Genomic DNA, 13,606 nt, shown 5'->3' with positions numbered 1-13,606 from the left:
TGGAGAAATAGGACTGCAAAAATACTCCCAAGCAGCCAAATTTAGAGAGACTCCTTTGTGAAACATAAGGACATGAGAAATGCTCGTCCTCTTGCACCCGGGCACAGCAGCGCTGTGGTTCATGGTGCTGTCTGGATCATTGGGTTTGCAAAGCTGCAATGCTCTCTGCACCCATCCAGCCCAGACTTTTAAACTTTCCTCCTCCTTTCTTTTTTGAATCAGATGCTTCCCTGCAGCATCATGTTCCCCTCTTTCCTCGGAGTAAAAGCAGCTCTTAGGGAGATGACATCTGTAGGGGATAAATCAGGGCACGTCAATACTTTCTCCCTCCTTTGAAGTTGCAGAGCACAGAGCTGCACAGCACAGCTTTCCGTCTCAATTATTACACGCCTCCAGGGTGACGTGGATCACAGCAAGGACCTGGGAGACGTGAAAAGGGGAATTTCTTTGGGCAGCTCTGTATAACTGGATGAAAAAGAAAGGGACAAAAATTACGGTCAAAGCCACCGATTTTTTGGCAGCAGACCCAGTGCCCATGCTGCTGGACTGAGGGACACAAGGAGGGTCAGCAGCTGCCTGCTGCTCTTCGAGGAGGGTTGAGCCACCCCGACCCCATGTACTGCTTCGTTGCCTTGCAGCCCTTCACTTCTCTCAATGAGGCTGCTGCTGCAAACCCTCGGCCCCTAAGAAAAGCTCTTTTAGGGCTGCTCAGCCCCTCCCTCCCTTCTGTGCCTGTTCCTGGCACTGGGAAGGCTGATCTGCTTGGCTGCCTGCTAATGATAGGTTTTGCTTCTTGGTACTTCCAGTTTTCACTCTGCTGCTGGGAATGTGCAGAGCCTTTGTATTTTGCAACATGTCAGACTGCTCAGTCACTAAAAAGAAACAACATCCTGGGCTTTGCGCTTTCCAAAAACACTTCAGAAAACCTGAAGGGTTCGTTCCTCCTCTCCTCTTGCTTTCATTTCCACTGTTGTGTTTTCCTGTGCAGTGTCTGAACAGCTCGGTACACTCAGATTAATGAGATCACCCTCCCACACACCCAAACTGGGGGGCAACTCCATTTTAGACACCAATCTGACCCTCGTGTGAGCCCACTGCTGTCGGTAGGAACCGAGGGAGCTCATGTTAAGCATTGTGGTGGCAAACAGACAGAGGCAAGGTTTGCCCAACCCAGCACAGCAAAGCTCAGTGAGACCCAGGCTGGGCACTCCAACCACCCCCTGCTGTTTATGGCAAGAAAAAGACAGAGCGGCCTCAGCTGCCTTCAGACCTATGCATTCTTTATCCGCAGCTGTATCAGAGGCAACAATGAGTGATTTATGATAAAAATAATGAAGAGGGTTTGGAATAAGTACCCAGTCCTGCTCTGCCCTACTGAAGAAGTTAACGGGCAGGAGTGGGACCAGCCACACACCAGCTGGAGGTGGCACCACAACTGCAGTGGCTTTTTCCATCAGCAAACACCCAGAGATGGATTTCAGAGCATAGACAAAAAGGACTGGGTCCATACTGGTATAAATGTGTATGTTTTATGCCAGCACAGCTTATTCTTGCACATAGAAAGAGCATGTTGTACTCATTCACTCTCACCCACCAACATTAGGATGCTGTGTGTCAGTGCAGCCTCTCTCTCCTGGGCAAATTTAAGGTACGATATCGTGTGATATCTCGTACAAGTGGTAAACCTGTCCATTCAGAATGTTTTGGCAGTGGTGGGTTTAAACAAGGATTAACTACACCGGTAAAAATAATCACCTGTGCCTTTTTCCTCCCCAGTAAACAAACAAGTAAATAAATCATTAGGCTGCTGCAGGAACCACATACAAATCAAGCTAAAGAGAGATGCTCAAGGATGTTTATGTTAGGATCTTCAGTGTGATCTAAAGCCTTATTTATATTTAAAGGTTGTTCTAGCTTAGCTTTAAATGGGTTTAAAAACACTCTTAGTTACAATGGTAACACTGTGTGAAGACACTTGATAAAGGATTTTCCCTAACCCGGTAAGCCAGGTTTAAATGAAATTGGCGCATAAGTCAGACCCTCACATCAGAAATGACCGCTGCCACCGAGGAAACATGGCCAGAAGCAACATGCGAGTCTCCTCTATCAGCCAAACCGATTTAAAAAGATTTCCGTGGCAGGTGAGAGCCCTGCAGCATCCTCGCATGGTATCACAGGCCCTTGGAGGACCCGCAGATTTAGGGTCAGAGGGCTGCCACGTGTTAGCCAGCACTCATCCCACACACAGAAGATGTCAGCTCCCACCTGTGCTGGGTAAAAACCACAGCACGGTACCGCCACTAGCTAATGGGGCTGCAAATCCTGTATCCCGCTCCTATGGGGCTTCCTCACAGCATCCTGACTGCGGTCCAGGTCCCACAGAAACCCTAACAGGATGTACCACAGGTCTGCGGCCGCCTGCTCCAGCGCACGCACCCTGGCAGGGGCAGCACCTCCACGCACCCCCGCAGCCGCGGTGCCAGCATCGTTTGGCATTTTCAGATGCAATTTATGAGGATGATTTGGGGGGGGGGTCACGTGAGAAACAGAAACTGTTACCCAGCAACATGGAAAGCGCGGTAGTAACTTTCTAAGATTCTCACAGTTCCCTCGCAGTGGGAAGCTGTCACGCAAACAGATACTACAAGAGCCAAAAAGCTTCTTTTATTGCCTTTTTTTTTTTTTTTTTCCTAAACACCTCCACAGGAAGCCAAGAGGACAGAAAAAATGAATCCCTACCTTGGAGCTGAAGCCAAATTATTCTCCCGTCTCCCTCGCACAGAAGAATCCTCTCCAAATAGCCGTGCGAGCGCTCACTTCCCAATCCAGCTCATTTTCTCCTTCTCTGCCAAGCAGCCCTCAGTCAATAAAGTCCAAATCCCTGAACGAGTCACTGTCTGCAAATCTTATGCTACAAGAAGTTCAACAGGATGTCAGCGTTTAATAATATGCAAACACCAGTCTTCTGAACGGTGCAAGCAAATAATTTTTCTGTAGCCACCAGGGAAGGCATTTGCATGTCATTTGTCACCCACTTCATTCACCCTGTGCTGGCCACTGCTAGGGCAGTACGTATGGGAAGGTGGGAGGCCCATGCATCTATCTGTCAGTGGCCGCAGTCCCCGGGCTCTTAACAAAGCAGCCCTGATGTGGGGTGACTCAGAGCAGGGAAATGATCTGGCAAAGGAAACGGAGCAAAAAAAAAGAACAAAAAAGGCAAGAAAACTAAAAAAGAGGAAGAAAGTTGGCTAGGGTGGGATGGAGAGTGTGGGGGCGGCACCTTGCCTCAGCCCGACTGTTTTATTTGGCTTCAAGTTCTTGTAGCACCGGGGCTTTAAACTGCAAGGTTTTTAAGCTGTTTGAAATGCTGGCAGGGCCAGGATTGCTTAAAACAAGGGTGATGTCCCAGACAGGGCTGCACGCTTAGGTCAGCAGCTCAGAGAGGGGCACCACAGCAAACAAGGGGTCCCCACGGCAGGGGTGTCATTTCGGGAATCCTGGGCACCCCTGGGTCCCCCTGCACCTCATCCCAGCCTGTTTTTTAGGGGCCAAGAAGGCTGTGAGGATTTTAAAAGCTCCTTTTAACAGAAAACATCTTTCTGCTTTTCTGGTTGGGTTTTCACAGGGGACTAGCTTGTGCGCCACGGCTGTGAAATGGCTCCATTCGTCCTCTCGGGAGGTGCTAACTCAAAGTCAGCTATTATCGAATTGTGAATATTTCAACATGGCCCATGTTGGCAGAGGCCTCCTACCTGGCTCGTGACAGCCGTTAGACCTCAAATGCTGTTTTTTGTTGCTCCACAAGGCCTCCAACCTGAATAAATCACAAGCTGGAGCCTGCAGTAAGAAGTTTGCTGCCTTAATGGGGAAACTCAACACTTGAGTACAGGAGCACTGTTCCACCAGTTCTGGCTGCACCAGAAATACCCTGATCCGCTTGTCCTTTGGCCCAAATTCAGCTAGCTTTTAAGAGAGGGATTTACCCCTCTGCTTTCTAACTAAGGCAGTTTTATAATGATAGAATCATAAAATCATTTAGGTTGCAACAGACCTCTGAGATCACCTGGTCCAGCCGTTAACCTAGCACTGCCAAGCCCACCATCAAACCATGTCACTAAGCACCAATCTACACGTTTTCTGAAGACCTACAGGGACAGTGACTCAACCATTTCCCTGGGCAGCCTGTTCCAACACTTCACAACCCTTTCAGAGAAGAAATTTCTACTAGTATCCAAACCAAACCTCCCATGGCGCAACTTAAGGCCATTTCCCCTTGTCTTATCACTTGGTGCTTGGGAGAAGAGGCCAACCCCCAGCTCCCCACAGCTTCCTTTCAGGTAGTTGCAAAGAGCAGTAAGGTCTCCCCTGAGCCTCCTCTTCTCCAGGCTAAACACCCCCAGTTCCCTCAGCTGCTCCTCACAGGACTTGTGGTCCAGGCCCTTCACCAGCTTCGCAGCCTTTCTCTGGACATGCCCTAGGACCTCCATGTCCTTGTAGAGAGGGGTATGATTTTCACCATAACAATTCAGTGCTGAGGGAAATGACCGCACAGTTCTCCATCCTATTGTAGAAAGCACTACGATCTGAGGTAAACTTTCATTTATGGTGGATTTTACATCAGCAAACGAATTTCACTTTGCTGTGCACTCCTGAAGTGTAATGCCCAAGGCCTCAGAAGATCAGTTGCTGACCTGGTTCTTGGAGCACGTCTGGGGAGAAATAAGAGAATCAAGAGAAAAAAAATGCTACAAAGAAAGGATTGTTGACGTTGCAAATTCCAGTTCTGGCAACAAGTGGAAGGAATTTAAAGGGCTATCAGCTCTCATCAGGTTTTATCTGAACCCAAGATCTGTGAGATACACCAGAAATGTTTGTGTTCTTGGAAAGGCTGCATCATCCCACATTAAAAAAAAAAAAAGAAAAAAAGAAAAAAAGAAAAAAAAGAGCAGAAGCAGTGAAATCAGACTAAAAAGCATAAAAACAGCTCCAAGGCTGCAATGTCTCTCTGCAGGCCTCCCAGCACATGAACAGATGAGAAAAATGAGCAGGTTTGGATGGTGGCTCCTGCTTCCAGCTTATGCGTCACAAGGAGACGAGGGCATCTTCAAGGGCTCCTCTGCTCGCACAATGGGTCCATGAAACCCAGGAATCCAATTAAATAGAAATTAAAATAACTCATTTGCTCCTTAGAAGTTGATTATTCCTCGTTATAGCAACCGGTGTCTTCTCACTGCTCCATGCTCATGCGACAAACCAGTTCCTGTGCCAGCAGCTTTTCTCAGAAGTTGTTTCAAGGATTTTTGGAAGCTGAGTGCGCAGCTCATTTCTGGAGGTCTGCTGCGATGGTTCCTTTTAGGTGATCCCAGCTGGAGCTTATAATCCGCTAGGAAATCACTAACTGCCCACACAGTCAGCAGTCACGGTGCAATATTCACCTCCACTGCTCGTTGGGTACTGCAGCCCCTGTGGAGCCGGTGAAGGCAGGTGAGTGAGCATGTGGTTATGGGGTCTCCAGAGAAAAGCTAGGGTGCCAGGTTAAATTATCCAGACTTCTTCAACAGTCCTTCACTCATCTGAGAACAGAACTGTGGGTTAAGCAACCAGAGCGACTGACGTCAAAGCACTGAAAGTGCATGTAAGGGGGTCTGGCCATGTGAGGACATACAAATTTAGGAGGAGAGCCCAATCTTCCCCCTGCCCACAGGGAAAGGAAGTGTCTGTCCTATGCGCGATGCCCCTGTGCCATGGGGCAGGCAGGAAGGTCCAGAAGACCTGTGGGGAGCAGATGGGGTGGGAGAGACGCTCTTCCCTGGTAAATCCAGGGCTTTTCTTCCTCCTTTGGGAGCAAGGACATCTCGGCACCCTCAGCAAATCATGGGGAGCTGCAAAGCTGACTGCTGGCTCTTCTGCTTGTTTAATTTCTCTCATCAGAGACTGGGAGGAGATTTACCTATAGAAGTTTCTGACACTCCCCAGCCCTCTTGTTACAGACCTCTGACTGCCTTTCTGCTATATACATTCACTGAAGTTGATGCTAGGGGAGAGAAAAAAACAAAGGCCTTTTGAAGTAGTCTCTATCTGATGGATGCTTTGGATAATGAAAATAAAAGACGCTGCTCCTGCCAGCACTTGCATATTTCCTGGAACTTTGTATTTAATGGGGGTAGATCTGCTTTAAACATCTAAAGCATTAAACCCACAGCTCTTTTGGTAGGAAGTTTCTATAACAAAAAACATCCTGTTTTGGGGAGGGTGCTTCCAGCTAGGGAAGCACCATGAACAGCTAGGAACTCTCTGCTTTCACTGGACAGGAGATGACAACATTTTCTGGAAAAAAAACACAAAACTTAAAAATCCCCCCCCACCAAAAAGCCCTGCATCAGCAGTTCTACCCAGAGCAAAGGGTACAACCTCACGCATGGCTCTCTAATGGACGTATGTGCTCTCACTGGCTCTCTATTCAGTTTATTTATCTTGCATACCTGCATTGCACAGTGCCAGGAGGTGTACTCGCATGAGGAAGAAGGTCTTCAGGCAGGGAATAGCTCTTCCATAAGAGCTGGTATAAAGCAAGAAGTCCACAGAGGAAAGGGTTAGATGCAGAAGGCTGCACGTACTGCTAAGCCAAAAAGCTACGGCAAGGTTTGAGGACAGCCCTGACAAAGAAAGCTACAGGGACAGCAGAAGGGTTCTTAAGGAGGCAGCATTTTTCCAGCTGCTCCCCAAACAGGCTGCAAACCCAACTCCCTCCTATCGAGATTAGCTTTTCCATTGCAACTGCTGATGAACCATTACTGAGCGAACAGCCTGAGAGCAAACATCCTGAACGCTGTTGTTCAGATAAGGCTGGTGGTAGCCAGGATTCCTAATGGCACAGGCGAAGTGCTTATCGCACACATTAGGAAGATCGGACCCAGATACTTGGCTGGGAGCTGGTACGACTCTGAATGTTACTAAGAGCAACCAGAGAACAGGCTTGATTGTTAATTCAAAAAGTTAAGCGTCTGAGGCATTTAAAATAAATTCTTGCAGAGAACAGAGGACTGGCTTAGCAGTATTTCAAAACTAATCCACTCCAAAGATGCCTTCAGACTATTTTCTCCACTGCTGAGTGAAAAAGTTCGATGTCCCTCTTTTATAATACAGTAATCCCAGCACACTGAGTGGCTTAACCCTTTGCTTTGCTACAGCATCGGCTGAGGAACTAATGCTGTAACTCCTAAAAACTCAGCCTAATTCTAACCCACAGTCTTATAATTAACGTGAAGGGATTTTAATATGCTCCAACCACCTGGAGGTTTACAATGAGATATCCTCATGCTGGGGACAAAATGGCCCCACCATGTATTTTAACATAATAACATAACCAGTCTTAACATAAATGCAGGATATCTTGTGTTAACATTTTCATATCTTTCAGTTTTTCTCATCCAATAACTTGAAACACTTCAGAAACAAGTGTTGATATTTTTTTTTCTTTGCAAAGAAATCAGTGGTTCAGTCACACCCTTGAGTTTGCATAGTCCAAGGAGCTGCACTGCTTCACATCAGCTGAGAACGGGGCTGTCACTGACTTTCAAGAGAAAAATCACTGTATTTATCTTGTAACTAAATATAAAACTAATATTGGGATATAATTTTATATGTGATTCATCTCTACACATATGGCTCGCTCCAGCACTTGCTTACAAGTATTATCAGAACAGGGGTTTGGGAATCGTAGGCTTGTAAAACAGTTCAGCTTTGTGATAGTCCTTTCTCCAACCTTTCTCCCAGCTAAACAGAGGCCACATTTAGGGCCTGGTATTGGTTGTTTAGTTTCAGTGCGTTTCCAGTAATGGAAATTATAAAAAAAAAAACCACAAAAATCAGAATTTATCCCCAGGCTTCTGAAAGATGCCTCAGGACTGGATAAACACAAAATAACTCATGAATATTGGACAGCTTGTTCTGAAATTTGGAACTACTGTGCATAAACAGCACACAGAGCCAAGCAGGCTGGGAAGCAGCCGGCAGAGGAAGCAGCCCAGCAGCTCGGCCAGGCTTCGGGTGCAGGCTACTCGGGGAGCTGAGTGCCACATCGCTGTGATGTAAAACAGAGGGGAAACAAGTCATTAAAACACAGCAGGGAATAGAAATATTTGCTCCCCAGCTCACCTTCGTGGCAGGCTCAACTTTGCACTGTTTGTCACAAAAGTCAAGAACGAGACATACTCACGAACACTTTATAAGTTGCAGAGCCCGCTGCTGGGTAAATTCTGCAACCCCCATTTGCTTTTTCCATGCAAACTTTTTTGCTCGGGCTAGGCATATGTTTGCTTTTCTGCAACGTGCACGTGGCTGGAAGTTTGAAAGTTAAGCTGACCAACTCTAAAGGATTTTTTTTTTGTTTTTTAATAGCAGAAGTGATTAATCTCCTTCAGGGAATGAACCAGCCCTTCCTGAGCCAGAGGCACACAAAGGAGATCGCAGCCACCTCCCGGGGCAGGAGGAAGGGTTACACACTCCGGCACTGCAGCGGCGGCAGGACTCACAGCTGTGCTGGGCAAAGCGGGCAAAACCCCAGAGTGACCCCATCCCGTGCATGGCAGCTGCTGCTGCCCCTCATCACGAGCTCTTTCACAGCGAGGACCATCCTTTTACTTGGGTGAAACACCTTGAGCTGGGCCAGGCGGTGGGAAAGGAGCTGATCCACCATGGCTTGGGTTCTGGGAGGGATGCGGGAGGAAAACTATCGTTCCCAAAAAGCAGCGACCTCATGCTGTGGGGACTTCTGTTTCCACCCAGGGCTTCCATCAGAAGATAACGCTAACGCTTCGCTCGCTGCTTGCAGCAAACGCGGCGCGATGACTTAACGGAAAAGCAGGATGATGAGACGCAGACAGTTGCCAGATAGAAGAAACCAGCACAGCAGAAGCAGCACAGAGATAGCTGCCTTATTAAAAATAATGCGATTTAACTGACATCGTGGAGGGTAACAGCTATTCCATAGCTGTGTCACCACAAACAGACCTAGTGACCAAAGCTGAAAGTAAATAGATAAACGATGCCGTCCTCTTCCACCGCCTCGGGCAGGGGAAGCGGGGCTGCTGCAGCATCCCTGCCTGCATCCCTGCTGCCGGCTGGGGACTTGCTTGCTGTGTGCCCTGAAACAGGGCACGTCCCTGCCACGGAGCTGGGCAGGGAACAGACCCCACGACCCTCCGAGCCGCCCCGGGGCTGGGAGGACAGGCGCCTCACCCCCTGCTGCGTCGGACCCACACACAGTTAAAATCGTAAATGTTTTCCATTTTAAACAAGAACTAAATTTAGAGGTTTTATGGTTTCACGGTGCCTCCTTTCCCACACTTTCCTGGAGCTATCCCAGCGCGCTCCAAATTCCCCTGCTGTCCCTGCTCGTTAAAACGTGACTCAGCTCTCCCAGCTGGAAGCGTGGCGAGCCACGTGGCACCAAGGTGGCCATCAGCAGCGTCCTGCTTTGATTTCAGCATTCAGCATCAGTTCAAGACAGCAGAGGCGACAGAAGGCTTTGGATGTTGGATGTGGGGAGAAATCAGTGCCACTGAAGCCGTGGGGGTGCTGCGAGCAGTTATGCAACGTATCGATTGGAGTTTCTCTTGTGCCCCTTTTGGGAAAGTCCTCCTAGCACAAAGGATTGACGAAGGACACCTGCACAACCGGCTCTAATGGAGCAGCACTGCAAAGAGCAAATCCTCCCTCTGTCTTTAAGCATTTCCCCAAATTAGTACCACTTACACCTCAGCCAAGGCAAAATAATGGTCATGGCAAGAAAAAGAAATGGGATGTCAATGCAAAATAGCACCACCTTGTGACACCTACTATAACCATACCAAGTTGAACATTGCACCCTCCCAACAAGATTTGGCAGTTATTCATCTCCCTTTATTTTTTTCATTGGACACAGCACCTGAACAAAGTCCCTTCTGAAGTGAGATGTTACTTTTAGGGTACTTAAAACATTTTGGAATCAGCTGAGTGACTCCAATTCTGGGACTAAAATTCCATCCACTGAGTCTCAGTCCTCCTGCTGGCTTTGCCAGGTCTCCTTTATCAGCTCAGGAGGTTTTCCAGAGCACCTTGAAAATGCTCAGAGCCTTTTGCAAACATTATTGCTTGCTTAAGATTTTCATTGATCTGTGGCTTCAGTATTTCCAGCACTTTGAAATGTCAGCACAGGTATCAAACTACTAGAAACAGCTGAATCCATGAATCACACTGGCTGGTTACATCAAATAGAAAAAATCATCACGCTGCTTAACAGGGACCCTCTCTCGAAGCTTGCTGCAGATGCGAAAGGTTGTGTTGACAAAACTGCAGCAAACATTCACCTGCCACACTGTACAAACACTTACTTTTAACTGCAGCAACTCCTGCACATCGCAGGCTATGACTCAGTGGCTCATGAATTCCACACACCCTCTGCCTATTTGTTTCTACATTCAGTTCCACAAAATCAGCTCCTTGTCTGCCACTGACGACATCTGGTAGCAATTATAAGGCTTGTCTGTTGCTCACTGGTGATTTTTTTCCTAGGAAAAGAGAACCAGGTGATACGCAGCCTCGACCAAGATCCTTACTGAGAAGTGGCACAAACGTAATGACCCCGCACCTAGGCTCGCAGCAGCCCTATTTGCAAGACACCGCCCTCTGTTGCTAACAAAACAAAGCCAAAGCTTTGGACAAAGCCAAAGCTCAAAATCTGACCTAATTTTCTTCCTTCTCCCAATTCGGTCTTAGCATCTTGGTTGACAGCCTGGGGCTGAAGAGCTTTCAGTGTAAAGAAATAGGGAACTGCTTGCCTGCTCTGTTGCAATACTTTCTCTCCCACTGCTGCACGTGCAATGCTGAGAAACTGGAACAATCTTGGTAGATAACGCCGAAAGGATTATAACGTATTAGGTCCGAAGCGCCTAGTCACTCTCACACGGACGCGCTGAGCATTACTGGGGAGCCTCCCTCCTGCACGCGGGGCATTGTGGTGCAAGGCTGTACCGAGCTCCTGCTAAATACTCGGCTCATTTTCACCTAGTTAGATAAAAAGCAACACACAATGTTAACACAGGGATATGAACAGGGATAACTCCTTATGATGTGTTTGCATCTACCCGCTACAGCGTTTTGCACTGAGCAGAGCTGGGTTTGTTCCGAGCCGCTGCATGATCCTACAAGTTGACTTTGTTGATTCAGTGGGTGCTGCTTTCTCTGAATCATTATTGATAGACATTATTGCAAACACTAAGAGCAAGGATATTCGACTGGGAGTTAAATCTGAGCTCCGATACGAGCCTGGAGTTTGACTGAAGTTCCCCCAGCTGCTTCAGCTCTACAAATATTGTTCACTGCCTTATCACTGCATTGTGTTGCCACCCACTGCCCAGTTACTCCCATCTTCTACTTGTGGCTGGTTACGGTACAATGGTGGGATTAAAAACCCCTCGTCAATGGAATAATCACTGCAGGAAAAAAAATAATTGAAGACATAGAAGTAAATGGTGGGGAAAGAGGGACAAAATGCAACTTAGTTTGCTTTGATAAGGACAATTTTCTACTCGGTCGCTTCGAGAAATCTACCAGGCATATCTGGTACACAAAAAGGGGTAGAGTTCAGCTTTCAGCACCGCTGAAGAACAGGCGCTTGCTGCACAGCTCACAGTGAAATGGGAGGCAAGCCACAGAGGATGAAACTTTGTAATAAATAGGGTACAGATCTAAAAGGAGAGGACAACTACTCACATGGATCAAGGGATCAGTCCGAGTTTGGTGGGGTCACTACTGGGAGTGAGGGAGACCCCGTCCCACCCCACATCTCCTTTCGTGACACTTCCACAGGAAGAAGCAAACGAGAAAGCTGGGAGGAAACTGTGCCAGCACAGAGCACGGGGATGTGCTGTAAAAGTGGGATTAATGGGAGGGCAGGGTAAAATCAGCTCTGACAGCAGAAAACAGAGGTCGGGTGGGCACCTGGGGAGGAAACACCCAGTTTCCCACTCCCATCACAAGACAGTAAAAGCCCGAGGAGGAGTTTTATTGCAACGCCTACAAGGTGAGGGGTCTATTTCTCGGTGAGAAGTCGAAGCAGGAGAGGCACCCGACAGACCCCACAGCTCTGCTCAACCATGGGGCAGCCGGTGAGCAGACGCGTGGCACAGGACTGCTGGGGATCAGCAGGAGCTGGAGCCTGCTTTACGAAAACAGACGGCAAGTTCTGGCCTGTTTGGCATTGCGCAGCAGAGAGCAAAGCAAGCAACTACTGTTTCTACATGGGTATGAAGAAAAATGAGAACAAGAGAGAAAGAAGCGAACAACCAGAGCGCAAATATGAAGTTAGAGAAGGATGGATATTGGAAGAAATTGTATAATATATGTTCGTCAAGTTCTGAAACTTCCCCTTCTCGGGAGACGGGGGACAAATGAATTACGGCAGCGTGCAATAAGGCGTAATATTGTTCAGAGTGCAGATTTGCTGACCTGCCAGGTCCCTTCCTGTCCCACATTCAGATGATCTTTTTACACAATGGGTCTCGTACGTTGCTTGCATTTTTGAAGCAAAAATTCTTGGCCAGCAGCCTAGAGCGGGATTATTAACTTATAACAGCACACACACAAAAAATTACAAGGGCTCATAGCTGCCGGCAACTCCCCTCCGCCACCTCAACTTTGGCAGCCGCCGAGCGGAAAAACCAAGCTGAAGTGGCTGGGGGAGAAATGGGATTTCTGGCCAGCCGCCCTAAATCCCGAGCAAGTTCAGTAGGACAAGAGCAACCTTCCTGCAGCTCTGCTGACTCCAACTTGTCTCTTTCGCTGACTTAGGCCAGAAGTTTCCTTGCAGGCTGCCTGGGTGCGTTTCGCAGCCTGCAGGGTGTTTACTCGGAGAAATTCTCCAGCCTGAGGAATCTGAGGAAGGCGACGCCTGGTGCGGGGAGGGGGGGGGTCACGACCACCAGTTTTGGGGCGCTTGGGCAGGATCGGTGCACCCGAGCCCTCCTCCCCCGGCCCCAAGCCCTGGAATTCAGCCCCCGGCACTGATGTCGCCAGAAGCCCCTCCATCACCGCGGAGCCACCGAGCAAAAAAAAGGGGGGGGGGATGAGGGACGGGAGGAGCACGCAAGAAAACCGGGGAGGACTCGGGACAGCTCATCCAAAACCGGGAGACGGCTGCAAAAATAAAAACCCTCCACGCTCGGCCGGCAGCTCCCAGCAGGGCGAACCCGCAGCCCCCCACCCCTCCACCAGCCGGACCCCCCCCATCCCTCTTTCCACCCCCCCCCACCCCGTCCCACGGTGTCCCGCATCCCATACCCCGCATCCCGCATCCCGCATCCCACCTGCCCGCCGCCCTGTCGCACCCGCAGCCCGCAGCGGCGCCCACGCGTGTCCCCCCCCCCGCCCCCCGCCTCCCCCGGCAGCCTCCGCAGCCTCCCCCCCGCCTTCCCCCGGCCTCACCGCGGCCGCGGAGCCTCCGGCGGAGCCCACAGCCTCCGGGCTCTGCCCGCCCGAGCCTGCCGCGCCCCGTTCCGGGGCGGGGCGGGGGCGGTGGGGAAGGGAAGGGAAAAGGAGGGTCCGGCCCTGGTGGGGAAGTTTTTGA

General features: G+C 49.2%; 1 protein-coding gene across 13 annotated transcripts in view; it reads right to left on the bottom strand.

Moving 5' to 3' along the window:
- The window catches only part of INF2 (inverted formin 2), a 40,345-nt gene extending 26,739 nt beyond the window's left edge, over positions 1–13,606 (bottom strand). For 3 of the 13 annotated variants that reach the window (XM_080593717.1, XM_080593722.1, XM_080593723.1), the window contains exon 1: positions 13,465–13,606. The gene's annotated coding sequence lies outside the window, so the exon portion shown is untranslated. Of the gene's footprint in view, positions 1–2,739; positions 6,453–6,482; positions 6,560–10,373; positions 10,551–10,820; positions 12,200–12,489; positions 13,231–13,464 lie in introns of those variants that run through there. The other 10 variants (XM_080593724.1, XM_080593727.1, XM_080593729.1 and 7 more) reach the window with 10 other exon arrangements.

Source organism: Anser brachyrhynchus (genome assembly GCF_964034855.1).
Source record: "Anser brachyrhynchus genome assembly, chromosome: 5".
Lineage (NCBI taxonomy): Eukaryota > Metazoa > Chordata > Aves > Anseriformes > Anatidae > Anser > Anser brachyrhynchus.
This window is presented reverse-complemented; position numbering and strand designations above follow the sequence as displayed.